The sequence below is a fragment of the Callithrix jacchus genome, chromosome 3, assembly GCF_049354715.1.
Source record: "Callithrix jacchus isolate 240 chromosome 3, calJac240_pri, whole genome shotgun sequence".
In the NCBI taxonomy this organism is placed as follows: Eukaryota; Metazoa; Chordata; class Mammalia; order Primates; family Cebidae; genus Callithrix; species Callithrix jacchus.
In genome coordinates, this window is record NC_133504.1 from 73,248,168 (window position 1) to 73,271,236 (window position 23,069).

Sequence of the window (23,069 nt, forward strand, 5' to 3'; positions counted from 1 at the left end):
TTAGCTTGAATTTTTCTTTACTCAAACTAGTGTTTGATATTGGGCTCTGGGGGAGGTGGGAAGAAAGGAGACAGGATAAAGGCCAGATTCCTGTGCAAACACAATTTTGACAAGGAAATCAAATTTATTCATTTTCAATTCCATATCTAGATTTGTCTAGAAACCCATATGCTATGAGCTCCAATTTCCGACTTTTCATTCTTTGAAGCCTATTTATGATTTGCAGACATACTGAGAGTGATCTGAATGTAAAAGAGCTTTCGGAGTAATTGTTTCTGCAGTTGTTTTGTTCCTCTGCAAAGTGCAATCCCCTGTACTTTGATTGTAGTGCCAATCAGGTGCTCCCCTAGCAGAGCACAGGGATGGTAATGCTTGCCGTTCAACTATGACATTTGATGCCAACAGCCAGAATTTGTACAGAAACTCAACCTTTGAAGTTCCCATAGTGCAAAGAACACTGCAGTTTAAGGTATTTCACAAATGTACAGTAACAATAATAAAAAGTATGTGATATTTCCCCTTCGAAGAAATATTAACAAATCTGCTAAATATTTTTATATAAAATAGTTGTAATTCTTCTCCTATGGTTTGGAGGACAGAAGAGAAATGAGATTTTCAGCAGGAAATCTGGTATATATCTCTCAATTCTCACTATACTACTATGCAATAGGTGTGATTATTGCCATTTTATGAATGACGACTGAGGCTAGATAGGCTTTTTGAGGGGGAAAAGAGACTGATAAGGTTGCGAGTTTGGAAGTCATTTTCTTTCTTATTAAACTAGGATTTTGTGAATTTTTCCTGAATGACACAGATTTTAATAGGTATTAAAATGCAATAAGGTTTAGTTGAATGATAAAATTTGTGGAAAGTCTAGGGTAATCCATGCTACTCATATTTTGCTGCAATACTTTAATAGTATGATACAACTAAATGGAACCCACCTTCCTAAAAGATGTAGGGTGCCTTTTTCAAACATCCAAACATCTCAAGCAATACTATCCCAAGACATAGAGTTTTGGAAAAAGTGATGCTTCTAAAGTACACCCACTTCTAAATGAGGCTGTCTTTGAAAAAAATTTAGTTCATTTTCCAAAGCAGAGAATCACAAAATCACTTTTTCTCCAAGGTACAGAGAAAACATTTACTTTGGAGTGACTGCAAGTATGTGCTGAGACTTGCATGTAGTTTGTTCTTAATATTTTTTTAAACCACAGGAAGGGATTAGGTTTCATATATTCTCTCAGATCTTCACATCTTTAAAGGAAGGCAGGCAAAAATAGCGGGGTATACTATGATTTATTCTCAAGTGGATTGCTATTTGAATTTTATAGCTATATTTGTTTTTGTATATATTGTACATACAATAGCAAGAGGTGCAGAAAATACTTAGAACGTGTCAGGGCCTTTGATAAAAGAAAGCCAAAGTGTTCCTCACAATTCTACTATATCTATATCTATATCTATATCTATATCTATATCTATAGATATATATATATATATAGAGAGAGAGATAGAACTGTGTGTGTGTGTGTATACACAACCTTTGTTGCTCATGCCTATTTTCCTTTCACTTTCCACCCTCTCTTGCACAGTTACAAACACACATTCACACACATACAAACAATTCTGATGTGCAAATCAGATAAATAAAATGTGTTTTTTGATAATATAGGTAGAATTATTTTTTATTTCAATAGGGTTTTGAGGGACAGTGGTTGGTTACATGGAGTTCTTTAGTGATGATTTCTAAGATTTTGAAATCTCTAGTTTTTAGCATTTTAAAGGAAGCTGTTACACATTTTTTATCATTTTTATATATTTTATTCAATTTGGCTCAATCAATATGTATCAAGCTTCTACCACATTCCAGAATTTATAGTAAAAATGAAGAGGTCAAGTATGAAAAAGATGAAGTCCTGGAAGGAATAGCCATTAGAATCAATTATGGACATTGAACTGAAATGGAAGTTTCAAATACTTTAGAAAAGATGAAGTTCAATGTACAAAGGCATTAAGTTAAGATGGAATTTAAAGCTGCTTAAAGATGAGGAAGACTTATTTATTTAATTCTTAAACTGACACAACAGAATGAATAGGAATAGGATGAGGATGAAGTAATAGCATCCCATACAAACATCCCTACTACACACAAAAAGTCCCAGAACTATATAATAGATTTTGTATATAGGGATTGAAAACTGAAAGAGAAGATTTGTAGCATAAAGGACAAAATTAAAGTTATAAAAGATAAGATTAGAGCTATAAAGACCAACTCTCAGTAGCTTTTAAGGATTTTTGTCATTATTTTAAGAATATTGGAAGATACCGTACAATTTTAAGAAGACAAGAAAACAATGACAAGATCAGATTTCTATTTTTTAAAAGATCCCTCTGATTTCTTCACCATGAATGAATTAGAGACAGCAATCACTGACATGGAGAGATAGAGAGAGTAACTAGAAATTGTCTACAGCGGTTGGCTAGGTTTGGTGGCTCAAGCCTGTAATCGCAGCACTCTGGGAGACTAAGGGAGGTGGATCACTTGAGATCAGGAATGTGAGACCAGCCTGGCCAATCTCTACTAAAAAATACATGAATTAGCTGGGTGTGGTGGTGCATGCCTGTAATCCCAGCTACTTGGGAGGCTGAGGCATGAGAATCATTTGAACCAAGGAGGCAGAGGTTGCAGTGAGCTCAGATCACAGAACTGCACTTCAGTCTGAGTGACAGAATAAGACCCTGTCTCAGAAACAATCAAACAAAAACTTTCTACAGTGGTAATTTTCTGAATTTCAGTGATGATGTCATAATAAAGAATATTTTTATGAAAAATTAAAGAAATTAATATTTCAGACATATTTCTGAGTTATAAAAACAATTTGATAAATGATTCGATGTGAAATATGAGAGTGAATGAAAAAAATTAAAGATTGCTTTGAAGTTTGGGGTTTGATTAGGTGGGGAAGGTGGTAATTATTGTAGGTAAAAGGAACACTGAATGAGAAATATGCCTCCGTGAGATGAGTTTGGTTTGTAAGATGTTGAATTTTAGGTTATTGACCTATATCCAATTTAGTGCATATAGGACCAATGAGAAAGTACAGGAGTGCTGTGGCTCCCTCACTCATTCTCATTCTGTCTCTGATGCTATTCCCCACCCCGTTGTCTTTCTCCACGAACTGTTAGATTTAGGACTGTAACATCTATTTTTATTTCATCTTTGAGGCAGTGTTATTCTGAATTGAATTCCAGTACTGAGTATGATGCACAAGCACACAACTGCTTGTCATTTGTGAGTGCTGACACTCGTCCCAAAAATATCACACAAAACCTGATGTGACTAAACAAACTCCAAGAAAACACATCATTCTTTTTCTTTCAACCCAGTATTACTGGTAAGCATAACATCTTGACTGAGTCTCTTCTTTATCCTAAGAGGGAGAAAAAGGTAGATATGCTTTCGCATGTTAGCTTTATTTTTCTTCTTTTTAAAAAAGTTTGCATTTGGTTTTGTCTTCTAAAAATACTGGGTAACTTAGCAGGCATATGTGCAGGTTTAACCTCATTTGAGGCTCCAAGGTAACCAATCATGATTGTGATGAATGTACTTATACTGCTTTAAGTAACTTTGGGTCTTCTGCTGTCATTTATAAATTTAAACTAAAACCTAACAAATTCAAACTAATGGATGTAATCAGATATGCTGAATTTGTCCACCTCTAATCTCAGAATAGTCCTTAAATCAGACGTTAAACAATTACCTCCAAGACAAGACCAGAAGTAGTGTGTAATTCTTAGGATAGGAAATGGTAATCCCATCTTCTATTAGCTCTAGTTCTTTACGTCAACTTCAGAAGCATCTGCTTTGCATTGAGGATGTCTGTGGGTAAGAAACTGCAGTTCTTTCTACATGGTCAAAGGAACTCTGACATTAAAGCTGCAGAGACTCCGTGAGAAACTTAAAAGACGAGTAACAAAATTAATGGAAAGAATTACTAGAGATTGATTAGTTCTTATCTTCGACTTTTTCTTTCCAGTGCTTAAGATATCTTTGCTTTTTTTTTTTTTAATTGAGTAAGAGATAGCAATGGGAAAAAAATAAGAAAAGAGTAATGTTAGAGGAAATACTTTGAGATAAGAGAAAAGAAAAATATAAAAAAACCTTTTAAATATCCTACAGTTTTATCACTGTACTATTATGTTCCAGTCCATAAAATGTGTGTCCTGTTTGAAAAAATAGTGTCAACAATTGAAGTATTTAGTAGACAATGTAAACTTGGCTTTACTTTGTCCTGGACAGACTGAGCTTATGTGAAGCCAACTTTCAGATCCAAGTACAATTGGAAAATTGGAACTTCGGTCTTGTAGCTAAGGCACATTATGAAGTCAGTTTAATTGCCTGCAGTAGTTGCTGTTTCTGTAACCTTGACGACAACCAGACACAACAGTAAATGTAACCATTTAAGGCTTTTAACCCATCCAAGATCCTATGGAAAGCTTGTATGGAAAAGTGGAACTTCAGTAAAGGGACCAGAGTGGAAGAGTTTTGGAGAAGCTCTTTTCTGTTATGTATTGAACATTCAAGCTTAGAGTTCTTATTCAGAAAGATCTCTGGGGTTCTACCACCCACTGACTTCAGCTATGTAGAATATTTAATGTTGACATGAGCCTTGGATGGGAGAGTGCTTTCTACACTGGTGGCCCATTGTAAAGCAAATTTAGTTTTAAAAAAATTCTTATCTGTGTATCTGTGGAAATTTTTGAAGATGAAGACCACTTATTTACCAAATACATCAATCAACATTAGCGAGATATTACAGAGTGAAAATAAACACTTGAGGATCCATAATTGGGACAATTTCCATGTTTTCAGTTAATGTTTTAAAATATATCAAAATAGATGCAGAAAATAATTTTTCTAATGTATTAAAAACCCTATAATAAAGAGTGTGGTCACTAAACCCATGTCTTCTCTTCTTTCACAGTCTCCAGAGGAAATAATTTTAAGTGTTTCTTCTGGTAATTACTTCCATGTTTCTAAGTAATATCCTTACATTGTTATTTAGTGATTATCAGTTTGGGTATTTATCTAATGACTCCCCGTTACACTAGATAAAGATACAACCTGCCTTGCTCCATCCTCTCATATGATTAAATATTAATTTGCTAAACAATCAGTGTTTATTTCAGCATGACCATATTCTATTGATTATATACACTATATAGAGCAACATATTCTACTATAATATTTTTTAATTGCAAAACTTTTTGTGCTCCTTGAATTAACAATTCTTTTTTTCATGTAACTGGCTTTCTCTCCCTCTCTTTCCTTGATCCCTTGTCTCCTCTTTCTCACTCTCTCACTCTTTTTCTATGTATGTAACCAATGCTAAATCACCAACAATAATCACCAACAAATCACTTCTCATTTTATCTGTTTACTAATTCTCATTTTCTTACAGCATCCTGTCCAAAGCTAAAAACCACCTTCATTATTTTAGAAATTTACCAAATCTCCAGTCTTCTAAGACTTCTCGTAACCGTTCTCCTGGATTAGATCCACCTATTATTGGATACGAGGTCTTTATCTTGGTGTATACCACTGCTTCTAATCACTCTCTAATAAGAATGTATAGAGACAAGATTCGTGGGTCCTTATAATGCTACATTTGTCTTTATTCATTACATACACTTGAATCAAAATATGTCTAATTTAGAATCATTTTTCAAAATTGTCAAAGCAGTTCGGAAGTTTGTGTCATTTACCTCCTTGCTTTTTAAAATAATTGTATCAAACCTGCTTGCATCTGTAAATAATCTATTGCATAGTTTTGCAATTTTTGAATTCTAAAAAGTGGAATCACATTAATTATTTTGTAGCTCCCTCTTTTCTTGCAAGCTTGTTTTTGAAGTTTACCCACATTGGTGCATATAACTTTAGTTCTTGTTTTATAAAAAAAAATTTTACTGAGGTATAATAATTCCAGTGCTTAAATATTCAACAACTTATTTACTTATACTGGCATTCAAAAGTTGAGGGGACTCCAGGATTTTGCTATCACAAATAGTGCTGATTGGTCTACAATAGTACCACAGTAGTGTAAATGTCTGTCTTCAGAGTTTTCACCATATATAAAAGAGTAGAAATGTGGGTCCATTTGATAAGTACATGTTGAACTTTACTAGGTAGTGTGAAAATTTCCAAAGTGGTAGTAAAATGTATACCCCCACCTGAAGTTTCTGTTGATCTATGTCTTTGTCAGTATTTGATTTTAGCTGACTTTTGAATTTTTCCCAGTTTGGCATAAAATGGAATATTTTTGGTTTTAGTTTCTATTCACCCAAATGCTTATGAAGTTGAGCATCTTTTCACGTTCCTGCGCTCTTTGCATATCCTACTGTGTGAAAGATGTCTTTATACTTGCTAATTTCAAGTTATTAAATTGTCTGTTTTTATATGAGCTCTTTATTTTAGATATGAGACACCTGTCAACTAAACATGTAGCACATTTCCTTTCCAGGGTATAATTTGTGTTTTCATTCTCTTTATGTTACTAATTTGTGAATAAATAGCCTTTAATAAAAATTATAATGCATTAAGTTAATGCTTTTAAAATAATCAATATGTTTTCTTATTGTTTGCTTTATAATATTTTCTGCCAACACTTCTTCTTTATTCAAAGGTTAAAGTTAGGATAAAGTATTTTCCAAAAAAAATAAAGTTTATTTTATTGTTTTGTTTTATTATTAGACAGGCATACTTAATTTTATTGTACTTCATCTGAACACATGCCACAGACACTACACTTTTGTTTCTTTCTTTTTTTTTTTTTTTGGAGATAGAGTTTCCCTCTTGTTACACAGGCTGGAGTGCAATGGTGCTATCTCGGCTCACCGCAACCTCCGCCTCCTGGGTTCAGGCAGTTCTCCTGCCTCAGCCTCCCAAGTAGCTGGGATTACAGGCACACGCCACCGTGCCCAGCTAATATTTTGTATTTTTAGTAGAGACAGGGTCTCACCATGTTGACCAAGATGGTCTCGATCTCTTGACCTCGTGATCCACCCGCCTCGGCCTCCCAAAGTGCTGGGATTACAGGCTTGAGCCACCGTGCCCGGCCTTTCTTTTTATAAAATTTTGGGTTTATGGCAACTCTCTGTTGAGCAATTCTGTTGGCAACATTTTTCCGACAGCATGTGCTCACTTGGTTTTCTGTGTTACAGTTTGATAATTTTCACAACATATCAGATTTGTTCATTATTACTACATCTGTCATGGTGATCTATAATTAGGGATCTTTGACGTTACTATTGTGCTTTAGGGCACCCATATAAGAAGATGTGCTTAACTGACAAATGTTGTGTGAGTTCTGATGTTCCATCAATCAGGCATTCCCATCTCTTTCCCTCTCCTTACATGGTCCTGTTCCCTCAGACACAACAATATTGAAATTGGGACAATTATAATGGCCTCTGAGTGTTCAAATGAAAGGAAGAGTTGCATATATTTTACTTTAAATCAGAAGCTAAAAATGATTAAATTTAGTGGAGAAGGCATATTGAAAGCAGAGCTAGGCCTAAAGCTAGGCCTCTTGAGCCAACAGCCAAGCTGTAAAAGCAAAGAAAAAGTTTTTGAAGGAAATTAAAAGTGCTACTCCAGTGAACAAACAAATGATAAGAAAGCAAAACAGCTTATTGCTGATATGGAGAAATTTGAGTGGTCTAGATAGAAGATCAAACTAACCACAACATTCCCTCAAGCGAAAGCCTAATCTAGAGCAAAGCCCAAACTCTCTTCAATTCTATGAAGGCTGAAAGAGGTAAGGAAGCTACAGAAGAAAAGTTGAACACTAGCAGAGGTTCATTCATGATATTTTAGGGAAAAAAAAAAACCCTCTACAACATGAAAAATGCAAGATGAAGTAGCAAGTGCTGATGTAAAAGCTGCAGCAAGTTATGCAGATGTCAGATAACTGAAGATGTCTACACTAACAACAGATTTTCATTGTAGACAAATATCATGCAATTGGAAGAAGATGCCATGTAAGACTTGCATAGCTAGAGAGGGGAAGCCAATGCTTGGCTTCAAAGCTTCAAAGAACAAGCTGACTCTTTTGTTAAGGGCCTAATGCAACAGGAGACTTTAAATTGAAGCTAATGCTATTTACCGTTTAAAAAATTCTGGAGCCCTTAACACGTATGCTAAATCTATTCTGCTGGTGCTCTGTTAATGGAAGAACAAAGCCTGGATGACAGCACACCTCTTTACAGCATGGTTTACAGAATATCTTAAGTCCAATGTTGAGAACTACTGCTCAGAAAAAAGAAATCCTTTCAAAATATTGCTGCTCATTGACAATCACCTGCTGCCTTGACATTGTAATTGACAATGTAGTTCATTGACAATGTAACTATGATAGAGATGTGTAGGAGATTAATGATTTTATCCCTGCTAACACAACATGCATTCTTCAGCTCATGGATCAAGCAGTAATTTTGGCTTTCAACTTATATTTTAAGAAATATATTTGGGCCGGGTGTGGTGGCTCACACCTGTAATCCCAGCACTTTGGGAGGCCTAGGCAGGGAGATCATAAGGTCAGGAAATTAAGACCATCCTGCCTAACACAGTGAAACCCCATCTCTACAAAAAAAAATCAGCCAGGCATGGTGGCACATGCCTATATTCCCAGCTACTTGGGAGTCTGAGGCTGGAGAATCGCTGGAACCGGGAGGCGGACGTTGCAGTAAGCCAAATTCACATCACTGCACTCCAGCCTGGGTGACAAAGCAAGACTCCATCTCAAAACAAAACAAAACAAAAAAAGAAATATATTTCATAAGGCTATAGCTGCCATAATACAGTAAATTATCTGAAGGGTTTGGGCAAAACCAACTGAAAACCTTCTGGAAAGTAGTCACCAGTCTAGATGCCATTAAGAACATTTGTGATTCATCAGAGGAGGTCAAAATATCAACATTAATAGAAACTTAGAAGTTAATTCCAACCCTCATGGATAACTTTAAGAGAGACTTCAGAGGAGGAAGTAACTGCAGATGGGGTGGAAATAGCAAGAGAATTAGAATTAGAAGTAGAGCCTATGATGGGACGAAATTGCTATAATCTCATGATAAAACTTGAATGGGTGAGGAGTTGTTCCTTATGGATGAGCAAAGAAAGTAGTTTCTTGAGATGGGGTTTACTCCTGGTGAAGATGCTAGGAACACTGTTGAAAGGACAACAAAGGATTTATAATAGTATGTAACTTAGTTAACACAGCAATGCCAGGGGTTTCAGAGGATTGACTCCAATTTTGAAAGTTCTATGTGTAGGTAAAATGCTGTTGGTAGCATTGTTTGCTACAAACAAATCTTTCATGAAAGGAAGAGTCAATCAATGTGGCAAACTTTATTGTCTTTTTATAAGAAATTGCCACAGCCACTGCAGCCTTCAGCAACCACCATCTGATCAGTTAGCAGCCATCAACATTGAGGCAAGACCCTCCAAGAACAAAAATGTAGCTCACTGAATGCTCAGATTTTCAACAGCAATTTTAGCAATAACATGTGTTTAAAATATGTACCTTTTTAGACATAGTTCAAGGTAACTTTTCTACACATTGGGAAAAATTTGACTCCTCACTTTTTTGTAATATTCACCTTATTGTGGCCGCCTAGAACGGAACTCACAATATATTTCTGAGGTATGCTCGTAATTCATTTGAAACTGATTCTTTAAAATGATATGAGGTGAAAATCAAATTTTATTTTTGTCTACAATGATAACCATTCTTACATTTTATCGGATATTTCATCCTTTCCCTCTACTCTGGAATATCTGTTCTGAATAAGTAAATTTTTTTACATATAAATATTGGTTTGTTTCAGGACTCTGCATTTGTGTTCTATTGGTCTAATTATTTCTCTTTTTTTCACTTATAGCATTTCACCTTAATTATCAAAAATGTACAAGAGATTTTGCTTTCTGATGGAGTTACTTTACACTCTATTTCTAGGGTTATGTCTTGGTTATTTTTGAAACTTGATTCAAATTCAAGTTTTAAAATCAGTTTGTTGAGTTCTACCAAGGCACAGTCTAAACTATTGGGATTTTGATTGCATTGGGAGTTCCATTGGAGATCTAGAAGACTTTTAGAAATACTATTTTATAACACTAATTTTTTCTTTTCAGCAAAGACCTTTTTTGGAATCTTTCAATAAAGTTTTATAATTTTTAAATAAAGAATTTAAACATGTTTTGTTAGATTTATTCACAGGTATTTTACTTTTTAAAATTACTCTAATAAATATTATACTATTAAAGTACATTTTCTACTTGTTCCTGAAGTAACAAAATCTAATTTTTAACATTTTTAAATTGAAGCATAATGTACATTTAGAAGAGTACAAACATGACAGTGTACAACACAAAGAATTTTCACAAATGTAATTCATCCATGTACTATCTCCCAGATTAAGGAATACTCAAGAGAGCAAAAGCATCCCAATAAGTTCCTCACATGTTTTCTTTCATTATTAGAAATGCTTCCCCACTTCCTGACTAAGAATATCCACTATCTTGATCTCTAAGGGCACTTCTTAATATACATGGAAATACAGTACATGTATTATTATGTCTCTAGTTTCTGCTTCATATCATATTTTTGAGATACATATTTACTATTGCATCTTGTTAAGCATTTATCATCACTGCAACACTGTTAACAACAATGTTAAGTTGCTGTATAGTATTTTATCGTGTGAATTTATCAGAATTTATTCATTCTACCTTAATAGGTATCTGGGTGGTTTTCGGCTATTAGACGTACTTCTTCTCTGAAGATTCTAATACATGTCTATTTGTGATTTTTTGCCTGCATTTTTCACGGTGTATAGAGTGGAATGCAATTGTTGCATTATAGGAAATGTGTATGCCATACCTATTAACAGTCAGTTTCCAAAATTTTATGCAAAATTACCCTCCCATCAACAATGTATGATAGTATTGGTTGTTCCTCATGCTCACAAACACTTGATATTTTCAGACCTTTTCATTTTAGCATTTCTGGCAGGTGGGAAGTGCTATCTCAGTGTGATTTTAATTTGCATTTTCTGATAAACAATGGTGAGCATTTTTTTCATGTCTGCCATCATTTGGATATCATTTCATAAAGTGTCTTTCTAAAATATTTGGCCCTTTTTTTTTCTATTTGGTAATCTGTGTTTGTTTATTTATTTATTTAAGAGTTTGTTTGGTACTCTAGATCCAAATCCTTTGTTAGATATATGTATTGTAAATATCTTCTCCTATGATGTGTACTACCTTTCACTTTCTTACCAGTCTGTTTATTAACATAAATTCTGAAATTAATAAGATTCAATCTATAATATTTTTGATAAGCATATTTTGTGTTCTTTTAAAAAAAAATTATGCACTCCCATATCACAAAAATGTTGTCTTAGGCTTACCTCTGAAAAGTACCTAGTTTTACCTTTTATTTTAAAGTCTTTAGATCAACTAGAATTAATTATTTTGTGAACAGCCTGAGGTAGGGGTGAAAATATATTTTTTAAAAAATAAATAGCCAATTGCCCAAGCAACACAAAATAAAAATATCAAACTATGCTTTTTGTCACAGTATTGAGGTTCTGGTCTTGTGTGCTTCTGTTTCTTAACTATTCTGTTTCATTGCTGAGTTTTTTTCTATCCTTGTCCCAATACGACTGGACTGTCATGACATCTGGTATTGTTAAATCTTCCATGTTTCTTCTTCAATGTTGTCTTTGTTGTTCTTGGCTACTTGCATTTCTATATAAATTTTAGAACTGTTTTGTTAACTTTTGCCATACAAGAAGCTGAGATTTTCTTTGGGATTGTGTGCAAATGTAAATTAATTGGAGGAGAATTGTCATCATTACAATATTGTCTTTTAACTCGTGAACATGGTATATCTCTCCATTTAAGTTTCAAAATTTTTTTCTTAATAATGTTTAGAAGATTTAAGCATAAATGTTTTATGCATCTTGTGATACATTTATTCCTAGATATTTTATATTTCTAGGCTACTTAAATATTTTTACTTTCGTTTCTATTTTTATTTCTTGACAGGTACATAAGGTAAAATTAGTTTTATTTTGCATTGTGTGCAAGTAAAAATGTTAAGTTTGCTCATTCTCTCTAATAATTATTTCAGTAAATACTCACAGATTTTGTAGACTCACAGTATCTGCAAATAATGACCAATTAACATTTTGTTCCCCATTGTTTATGGTTCATTTATACTATTTTTCTTGCTTTATTGTACCAGCTAGAATTTCCAATGTAGTGATGAGTATAAGTTGTGAGAGTAGACATCTTTGTCTTTTTCACTTTTTCAGACTTGGGGAATGTTTTAAATATTTATCAGTTTGTGCAATAATTGCTGCAAATTTTGGTAGATATTTCTTATATCAAGGAATTATCTTTGTAATCAAGTTTACTCAGCATTTTTTGGTTTATTTTTTAAAATCATAGCTGGTGTTAGAAGTTTGCTAAATTCTTTTGCTGCTTCAGTCAAGAATCTCTTGATTGTATTAATGTGGTCCTTGAGATTGACTGATTTTTTTCAAATGTTGGACTAACCTTATATATCTCACACATTGTAGCTACTCCTAAGAGGTATGATGGACCTCCATACAAAATTTGGTTCAGATGTTGAGGCCTGGACGAGAAGAATTATTGCTTATGTGAGACTTTCTGGGGCAAGCAGAGTGGCTCCCAAACAGGTCTTAAAAAGACTTGAGAAATCCTCGTAAAGAGATTGGCTTGAAATTATCATGGTGATTAGGGGATGGGTCTAGGATGAAGGTTCCCACTCATGGTTTGAATTTTACATCAGCATCAAAGAAGAAAAAAACGCCCTGTTTCCTTATTAGCTTGTTCTTATGTGAGGCAAAGGGGAAAGAGGGAGGAGTGAAGCTTAAAATCTATCAAGAGTTAAACAACAAAAAATAGAGTCAGACTCTTCATCATAACCTGGAATATATCTCACTGCTTCATGATATATTTGTCTTTGTATAAACCAATGAATTCAATATGTTAGGAATTTGCTTATATTTTTAGCATCTTATGTTTAGAAGACTGTTCTGCAATATTCCTTTCTTGTAAGAGCCTTCCAAATTTTAGAATTAAGGTAAACTAGACTCAAAAAGAATAAGGATGGTTCTCTCTGTTTTTTTTCTTCTCTAGAAAATTTAAGATTTATCTATTTTTGTTTCTAAAACTTTGGAAGATTTCATAGGCAAAATCATAGAAACCTGAGGTTTTAACTGTAGAACGGTATAATAATAGTTTGAATTATTTTTGTTGTAAGAATAATATTGATATTTTTACTTCTCTTTCAGCCAATATTGATGAGCTGTATTTTTGTGCCATTTTTTTCAAATTAAATTTATTTATATAAAGTTGTTCATAATATTCTATGGCTATAGTTTAGCTATCTGTAGAATCTACATTCTTGATACTGGTAATGTTTTGTTCTCTACTTATACCTTGAGCAATATTGCTTAGTTAGATCTTCATCAATTTTATTAGTATTCCTTGGTACAACTTTTGACTCTACTCATTTTCTCTTTTGAATATTTGTTTTCTATTTTATTAATTTCTGCTATAATTTTTTTATAATGTGTTTACTTCTCCAAGTTTGAACTGCTTTTCTTTTTCTTACTCAAAAATATAGTGAGTTTCATCAATGTTGTGCTATGGTTTAGCTGTATTCCCACCTAAATCTCATCTTGAATTCCCATGTGCTGTAGGAAGGACCCAGTGGGAGGTAACTGGATGTGGGGGCAGGTCTTTCCCATGGTGTTCTTCTCATGGTGGGAGGGTCTCACAAGAAATGATGGTATTATAAGGGCAAGTTTCCCTGCACAAGCTCTTTGTCCTTTGCCTGTTGCCATCATGTAAGACATGACTTGCTCCTCCCTGTCTTCCAACATGATTGTGATGCTTCCCCTACCATGTGGAACTGTCAGTCCATATTAAACCTCTTTCTTTTGTACATTGCCCATTCGTGGGTATGCCTTTATCAGCAGCATGAAGATGGACTAATACACATTGAAAAAAATATATGAATTATGTTGTTATTGGATGCGATATTCTACATAAGTTCCCTAGGTAAAGTTTCAAATATTTTTGCTTATATATTAGATATTCTTTCTGATAATTTTTCTTACTTGTGCCATTAACTGAGAGATATATTAAAGTCTAAGTGTCTGCTGATTTGTCTATTACTCTTTTAGTTCTGTCAAATTTTGCTTTATGTGGTTTTAAGGTATGTTTTATGTGATTCACATTTAGGATTATGTCATCTCCAGTTGATCCTTTTCATTATTAAATGTTCCTATTTTCCCATAGTCTATTTTGTCTACTATTATTACAACTTTATCAGCTTTATTTTTGTTGATATTTGCTCATGTATTACTTCTATATTCAAACTTTGTATCTACTTACATATTTAAAGAGTAACTTTTTAAAGCACCATGAGGTTGGATTTTGTTTTGTTTATTCTTTTTTTTTAATTGCATTTTAGATTTGGGGGTACATGTGCAGAACATGCAAGATAGCTGCATAGGTACACTTGTAACAGTGTGATTTGCTGCCTTCCTCCCCTTCACCCACATCTGGCATTTCTCCCCAGGCTATCCCTCCCCAGCTCCCCACACCCTGCTGTCCCTCCCCTATTCCCCCAAACAGACACCAGTGTGTAGTGCTCCCCTCCCTGTGTCCATGTGTTCTCATTGCTCATCACCCGCCTGTGAGTGAGAACATGCGGTATTTCATTTTCTGTTCTCGTGTCAGTTTGCTGAGAATGATGTTCTCCAGATTCATCCATGTCCCTACAAAGGACACGAACTCATCGTTTTTGATGGCTGCATAATCTTCCATGGTGTATATGTGCCACATTTTCCCAGTCCAGTCTATCATCGATGGGCATTTGAGTTGGTTCCAGGTCTTTGCTATTGTAAACAGTGCTGCAATGAACATTCGTGTGCATGTGTCCTTACAGTAGAACGATGTATAATCCTTTGGATATATACCCAGTAGTGAGATTGCTGGGTCAAATGGAATTTCTATTTATAGATCCTGGAGGAATCGCCATACTGTCTTCCACGATGGTTGAACTAATTTACACTCCCACCAACAGTGTAAAAGTGTTCCTATTTCTCCACATCCTCTCCAGCATCTGTTGTCTCCAGATTTTTTAATGATCACCATTCTAACCAGCGTAAGATGGTATCTCAATGTAGTTTTGATTTGCATTTCTCTAATGACCAGTGATGATGAGCATTTTTTCATATGTTTGTTGGCCTCATGTGTGTCTTCTTTTGTAAAGTGTCTGTTTATATCCTTTGCCCATTTCTGAATGGGCTTGTTTTTTTCTTGTAAATCTGTTTGAGTTCTTTGTAAATTCTGGATATCAGCCCTTGGTCAGATGGGTAAACTGCAAAAATGTTTTCCCATTCTGTTGCTTGCCAATCCACTCTAATGACTGTTTCTTTTGCTGTGCAGAAGCTGTGGAGTTTGATTAGGTCCAATTTGTCTATTGTGGCTTTTGTTGCCAATGCTTTTGGTATTTTGGTCATGAAGTCCTTGCCTACTCCTATGTCCTGAATGGTTTTGCCTAGATTTTCTTCTAGGGTTTTTATGGTGCCAGGTCTTATGTTTAAGTCTTTAATCCATCTGGAGTTAATTTTAGTGTAAGGTGTCAGGAAGGGATCTAGTTTCTGCTTTCTGCACATAGCTAGCCAGTATTCCCAACACCATTTATTAAACAGGGAATCCTTTCCCCATTGCTTGTTTCTGTCAGGTTTATCAAAGATTGTATGATTGTAGATACGTTGTGTTGCCTCTGATGTCTCTGTTCTGTTCCATTGGTGTATATCTCTGTTTTGTTTCCAGTACCATGCTGTTTTGATTACTGTAGCCTTGTAGTATAGTTTGAAGTCTGGTAGTGTGATGCCTCCCGCTGTGTTCTTTTTGCTTAGAATTGACTTGGCTATGCGGGCTCTCGTTTGGTTCCATATGAAGTTTCAGGTGTTTTTTTCCAGTTCTGTGAAGAAGGTCATTGGTAGCTTGATGGGGATAGCGTTGAGTCTGTAAATTACTTTGGGCAGTATGGCCATTTTCATGATATTCATTCTTCCTAACCATGAAAATGGAATGTTTCACCATCTGTTTGTGTCCTCTCTTATTTCGTTGAGCAGTGGTTTGTAGCTCTCCTTGAAGAGGTCCCTTACGTTCCTTGTTAGTTGTATTCCTAGGTATTCTATTCTCTTTGTAGCAATTGTGAATGGTAGTTCATTCTTGATTTGGCTCTCTTTAAGTCTGTTATTGGTGTATAGGAATGCTTGTGATTTTTGCACATTGATTTTGTATCCTGAGACTTTGCTGAAACTGCTTATCAGTTTCAGGAGATTTTGGGCTGAGATGATGGGGTCTTCTAGATAAACTATCATGTTGTCTGCAAATAGAGACAATTTGGCTTTCTCCTTTCCTATTTGAATACCCTTTATTTCTTTTTCTTGCCTGATTGCTCTGGCTAGAACTTCCAGTACTATATTGAATAGGAGTGATGAGAGAGGGCATCCTTTTCTAGTGCCAGATTTCAAAGGGAATGCTTCCAGTTTTTGCCCATTCAGTATGATATTGGCTGTTGGTTTGTCATAAATTACTTTTATTATTTTGAGATACGTTCCATCAAAACCGAGTTTATTGAGGGTTTTTAGCATAAAGGGCTGTCGAATTTTGTCAAAGGCCTTCTCTGCGTCAATTGAGATAAGCATATGGTTTTTGTTTTTGGTTCTGTTTATGTGGTTAATTACGTTTATAGACTTGCATATGTTGAACCAGCCTTGCATCCCCAGGATGAATCCTATTTGGTCATAGTAGATAAGCTTTTTGATGTGCTGTTGCAATTGGCTTGCCAGTATTTTATTGAAGATTTTTGCGTCTATGTTCATCATGGATATTGACCTGAAGTTTTCTTTTCTTGTTGAGTCTCTGCCGGGTTTTGGTATCAGGATGATGTTGGTCTCATAAAATGATTTGGGAAGGATTCCCTCTTTTTGGATTATTTGAAATAGTTTCAGAAGGAATGATAACAGTTCCTCTTTGTGTGTCTGGTAGAATTTGGTTGTGAACCCATCTGGACCCAGGCTTTTTTTGTGTGGTAGGCTCTTAATTGCTGCCTCAACTTCAGACCTTGTTATTGGTCTATTCATAGGTTCAGCTTCCTCCTGGTTTAGGCTTGGGAGGACACAGGTGTCCAGGAATTTATCCATTTCTTCCAGGTTTACTAGTTTATGTGCATAGAGTTGTTTGTAATATTCTATGATGATGGTTTGAATTTCTGTGGAATCTGTGATTTCCCCTTTATCATTTTTTATTGCCTCTATTTGGTTATTCTCTCTGTTCTTTTTTATCAATCTGGTTAGTGGTCTGTCTATTTTGTTGATCTTTTCAAAAAACCAGCTCTTTATTCTAATCTCACAATCTTAGTTGACTACAAAAAGTAGAAAATTTACCTTGAAAGTAATTACTGACAAATATGGAGTTCTAGTTAGCCTCTTACTATGATATTTAATTTGATTTACCAGTTTTGAGTTACCCTTTCCTCCCGCTCTCTTTTTTTTTTTTTTTTGCCTGATTTTAGGTTAATCAGCTACTTTATTATTTACTTTTTATTTTGTTAACTATCATTATTTTAAATTTTTAGTCATTATCCCAGAGATAATAGCATGCATCCTTGCTCTAAAGGCTTCTGGTATATCCTGCTGTACCTTTTAGAGGTTCATCGTCTCTGTTTTTTTCTTGAGAACATAAACCAAAAGTAATTTCAAGTAAATTTGGCTTTTTTCCTTGTACAGAGAATATTTAACATTTGGATTTTTTAAAATGAAAATGATTTGGCTAACTTTCTATGAGTTAAGTCTCTTGCTATGGTTACCCAAATGTAATAGTTACCATTTCTTTCAAATTAAATTTATTTATATGGCGTTGTTCACAATATTCTGTTATATACCCAAATATCGCATTTGGGTAACCATGTGTGGTTTTCATATAAACTTTTAATATACATTTTTCATATAAACTTTTTTCCTTATGCTTAGATTCCATTATTAAAACAATGAAGGGATTTCTATTTTGTAATATTAGTCTTTGTATAATTTATAGGTCCAATAGAACTACAACTGTTATACCAAGTTTATATTTTTTATTTATTTAAAAATAAAAAAAAGATATTCCACTCTAATCCTGATTAGAAATAGTGTAATTAAATGTTTATCAGTATTCAAGAGTGTATTAATTTAAACAGAATATGTCCTTTAAATTTCTGTTTTATTATCTAAAGTCACACAGTTTCCAACAAAACAAATATTTCTCATCATAAAGTGATTCTAATTATGTAGCATGTCCTAAACCCTTAGAAAAAGAGTTTAACACTGTGAAAAAGATAAATGGCCATTAAAAGGGAGAAATGGAGGGGTAAAATGGCTGACTAGGAGCAGCTAGTGTGTACCACTCTCACAGAGAGGAGACAGAGGTAAGTAAACAATAGCTGTAAAGTGGATTTTCCAGGGCTTCATGTTGGGTTTTATCAAAGAAGCAACAGTGACCCAAAGGGAGCAGAGAGAAGCAAAGCAAGACAGCTCCCCACCTGGGTTTGGAGCAAAGCCAAGGAAAGCTCCATAACACAGGGAAAAGGTGAGTGAGCTAGAGACCCCAGAGACTTACACTTCTGCTACAGACCTTTGCAATCCTGGGCACAGGCAATCCCCACTGACCAACCCCTGCCAACCTCAGGGCCTCCAGACAGACAGAGGAAGCTACTTGGAGTCTGGGCATAGCCACAGCTCAGGACCCACATGAAGCCCAAAGGGACTTGCATCCCTGAGTACCCTGGTGCTAGCTGCTGTAGGCCCACCAACAAAGGAGGCCAGGTTCTCTCATGTCCCCCATGTTAGGGGCTGCGTTTATGGTGGTGAGTTGGGAAGAACTTCACCTCTGCTACACCTCAACCAAGCAAAGCCCACAGGCCTGGGACTATAGCACAGCTATACCACCCCTATCTGAGTGCTCCCGCCAGTCATGGCTCTCCATTTCTCTGGGACAGCTCCCAGAAGTGACCCATGGGTCTGAGGGAATGTGTTCTCTTTCCAGGTCCACAAGGGGGCGTAGTTTTAAGGGTAAGAAATTCCCAGCACCATGCCCCACTCCCATCTCTCTCCATCCAGGAGATTTACTGGTCTCTGTTTTAATTTTCATGGGCATGGGAAGAATCAAAAGTCAATCATTCCAGCAGAAGTTCTGAGAAACTCCTTTCATTGGCCAGGGGTCTTGGAGAAGGTGGGGATTTCTCCCAGGTTAAAATTCACTGTCTCCCTCAACCAGGCGGATTTTCCCCTCTGGGGTCCCCTTCCATCCTTGTGGAAGCTCCTTTTCCTCTCATAAACTCCATCTCTCTCTCAGTTCCCTTCCACTCAGTGTGGAAGCTGTCTTTCCTCTCCTGGATTCCATCTTTCTGGATTCTCTCATGAAAGAGCTTTCCTTCTCTGGTTTTCCCCCTCTGGGAACCCTTCTCACTCAGGGTGAGAGCAGCTTTTCTTTCTTTCACTCAATGTTAGAGCTACCTGTTTCTTTCTCTCTCTTCTCCTTTTTCTCTCTCTGCCTAAATTAATCACTTTCTGCAAACACTTTTTGAGTCTGGTATTTACTTTATGAGTGTACCTGCCACGGTCTCCTCTCTCATCTTTGAGAGACTGGGAGAACAAGAACCTGAAGAAACTTCCTCTCAGGGGAGCTGAGGGCTCCATTGAACCCCTGAACCCCAACACACCCACTGCAATTGCTGCTGACACAGGCCAACCACTACTGCCCTCATGCTGGGGAGGGGGCAGAGAGCCCAAAAACTATGAGTCTCTAGCATGCAGTAGAAAAGCAGCCAGACTGTCTTCCATATGGGTACCTGCCCCTTTTTCTTCTCACTGGGCAGGGCCTCCCAACCTGGGTCCCCAGCACAGCTGCCCTATACCCATCTGATCTCTTCAGTCAGTGGTGACTGTGTCTCTTAGGTAGTATTCCCAAAGATAACCAAAAGACTTTGTTCCATTTGCCACTGCAATGGTACACCCTTGTTTCCCTCAGGCTAGGGAGGAAACAAAGACCCTGATCACTTTGCTTGCACCTTCAGCATGCCACAGCTGCCCTACAGAGAGGAGGTCAATCTCCTCCCTGAGAGCCCCCAAGCCCCTGCTCTTCACCAGATGAGGCCCCCACCTTGAGCCCCCAGCTGAACATTCCCTTTGGCAGTGGCTCTGTGTCTCTCTGGGGTGGATTTCCCAGAAGCAACTGATAGCCCCTGTGCTACTGCTGATGCCACTGTAGTGGTAAACATCCTTGCTGTCAGGCTGGAGAAGGACCAAAGAGCTTGAACGCTTTACTTGAATCTCCAGCACACCATAGCTCTCCATATGGAGAAGAGGCCAGACTATCTTCCCTGAAAGCCTTTACCAGGCAGCCCTACCCCCATACACACCAGTTTGGGCCTACAATGCCGCCACCCCACTCCCAACTGAGTGTTCCAATTGGCAGTGGCTCCACAATTCACTGGGGTGGAGCTCCCAGAGACAAGTGACATGCCCTCTGCCACTGACATTCCCAAGGTTTCCACACTTGCTGCCTTCAAGCTGGAGAGACTAAAAAGCCTGAACTTGCACCAGGGCTGCAGTATGCAGTATGCAGCCCCCGGGGAAACAAGCTGAGGTCTGTAGCAAACAACTGAGTAGAAAAAGAACCCACACTTTCAGAGCACTGAGATGGAGCATTGCTGTAAATGCGAGGGAGTACAAAGGAGTCATGCAGCTGAGTAAGAGCCTATATACTAGCCATTACAAATAAACATTGACTACTGGATTGCAGTCCAAACTACAACACAAAAAAATTCTTTGCAAATATATACCGCCATGTAAAAGCAAGGGCAGGAATTCAGCCAGAAATCCCCGGCACAAAGCTTTGGCCCTCCAGAAACAAAACCAACTGATTATATTCAAGTTACAACATAGTTAAAGGAACATCAGCCCACACAGATGAAAAAGAACCAGAACAAGAACTCTAGCAACTCTAAAAGCCAGAGTATCTTCTTACCTCCAAATGACTGCAGTATCTTCCAAGCAATGGTTTTTAACCAGACTAAAATGGCTGAAATGACAAATAGAACTCAGAATCTGGGTGGCAGTGAAGATCACTGAGTTCAGGAGACACTTAAAACATCCTGTATCTCTGCTCTTAGTGGGTTATTACACACGATTATTTTAATTGTGGTTATTCTTAAATCCAATTGTACCATATTAGTGCCAGTGCCTTGTTTATATCTGCTCTGTCTTGATACTGCTAACGTGTTAGATTCAGTTTGTCTTTTTCAACCTGAATCATTTCTCATCACTTATTTTAAAAACTCTTATTCAGGGGTTGAGAAATTTACAGTTCTGAGCCCAGTTGTCCTTGTCCTATCCGTCATAATAGCTGAATATGAAAGACCCTCTTAAATGGGTCAACTGACTGTTTAGTTCAGGGTGTTTAAGGACGAGAAAGAGAACTGATATGTTTGAGTACTAACAATGTGCTGTAGTTTACTAGATATTTTCATATACATTATCTGAGTTAATCTTCAATAGCATTATTACCCCTGTTTTATTTTTGGGAGGATGAAGGGATGAGCAGCAGCAGAGAGGAACTATCCTCTCTGCTAAAAGCTAAACACTGGTCAGCATGACCTGCCTACAGAGAGGAGTTACCCACTGAGGGTCTCCTCTGAGCTGTTCTAACACTCAATAAAGCTCCTCTTCATCTTGTTAAAAAAAAAAGAGAGAGAGATTGAGAGCTAGGCACTGGCCTCCGAGTGCTGCCGGTGGGTTAACAGGCTGAGCCAGTCTCCCATCGGCAGCATTTGGGTGGGGGCCTGATGAACTTACACGCAGCATTTCAACTCCTTTCCCCTGACAGAACCACAAAGCCACTCCTGCTCAGCATCACCATGACCATGACCCAAGGCCAGTAGCAAGGGCGTAAACCTCCATGACAAGCTGGGCTGCAAGGAACTGGACCTGAGCCTCAGAGACCTGAATGAACTCCAGGTGAAGGAGCTGGCTGCCCTTCCAAAGGCCACCATATTGTATCTGTCTTGTAATAAACTGACTACTCTACCATCAGGTATCTGTGGCTTCACATACCTTGTGAAGCTAGACCTGAGGAAGAACAAGCTGCAGCAGCTGCCAGCAGACTTCAGCCATCTGGTCAACCTCTAGCACCTGGATCTCCTCAACAACAGGCTGGTCACCTGGCCTGTCAGCTTTGCTCAGCTCAAGAACCTGAAGAGGCTGAACCTGAAGGATAAGCCCCTGAATCCCGTCCTGGCCAAGATGGCAGGTGACTGCTTGGATGAGAAGCAGTGTAAGCAGTGTGCAAACAAGACGTCACAGCACATGAAGGCCATGCAGGCAGATCAGCAGCAGGAGAGGTAGCCGCGGTTGGAAGTAGAGCATGAGGCAGAGAAGAAGCCTGAGGCCAAGCAGCGAGCTGAAGAAGCTCAGGAGTGGGAACTGGGGAAGTGGCAGAAGGCGGCAGAAAAGAAGCGCCGGCAAAAGGAGTACGATGACCTGAAAGCAGCCAAGTGGGAGCAGAAGAAACCTAAGAAGGAAACAGATCAGGCTCCGAAATCTAAGACCAGCTCCCGTCCCTGCAAGCCACCACCCTGGAAGCACACTCATTCCTGGGCTGTGCTGAAGCTGCTGCTGCTGCTACTGCTGGTCTTTTGTGCGGCGAGAGGGCTGGTTGCTTGTCGGGTGACAGAGCTGCTGCAGCAGCCCCTCTGCACCAGTGTGAACACCATCTATTGCAATGCAGTCCAGGGTCTACACCACCATGAGCTCCTCCAGTGGGTCTTCCAGACCGACTCTCAGCATGAAGCTTGTTCCCAGAACCTTCTGTCTCCCAGCCTTGGAGCTTGGATTCCTATGAAATTGAGTTCTGC

General features: G+C 37.3%; 1 long non-coding RNA gene and 1 pseudogene across 2 annotated transcripts in view; one reads left to right on the forward strand and one right to left on the reverse strand.

The window, feature by feature from the left end:
- Window positions 1–23,069, reverse strand: part of LOC118152207 (uncharacterized) — a 177,952-nt gene that overhangs the window by 151,264 nt on the left and 3,619 nt on the right. The gene's annotated exons all lie outside the window — the stretch shown is intronic.
- Window positions 386–23,025, forward strand: LOC100413156 (leucine-rich repeat-containing protein 59 pseudogene; annotated as a pseudogene).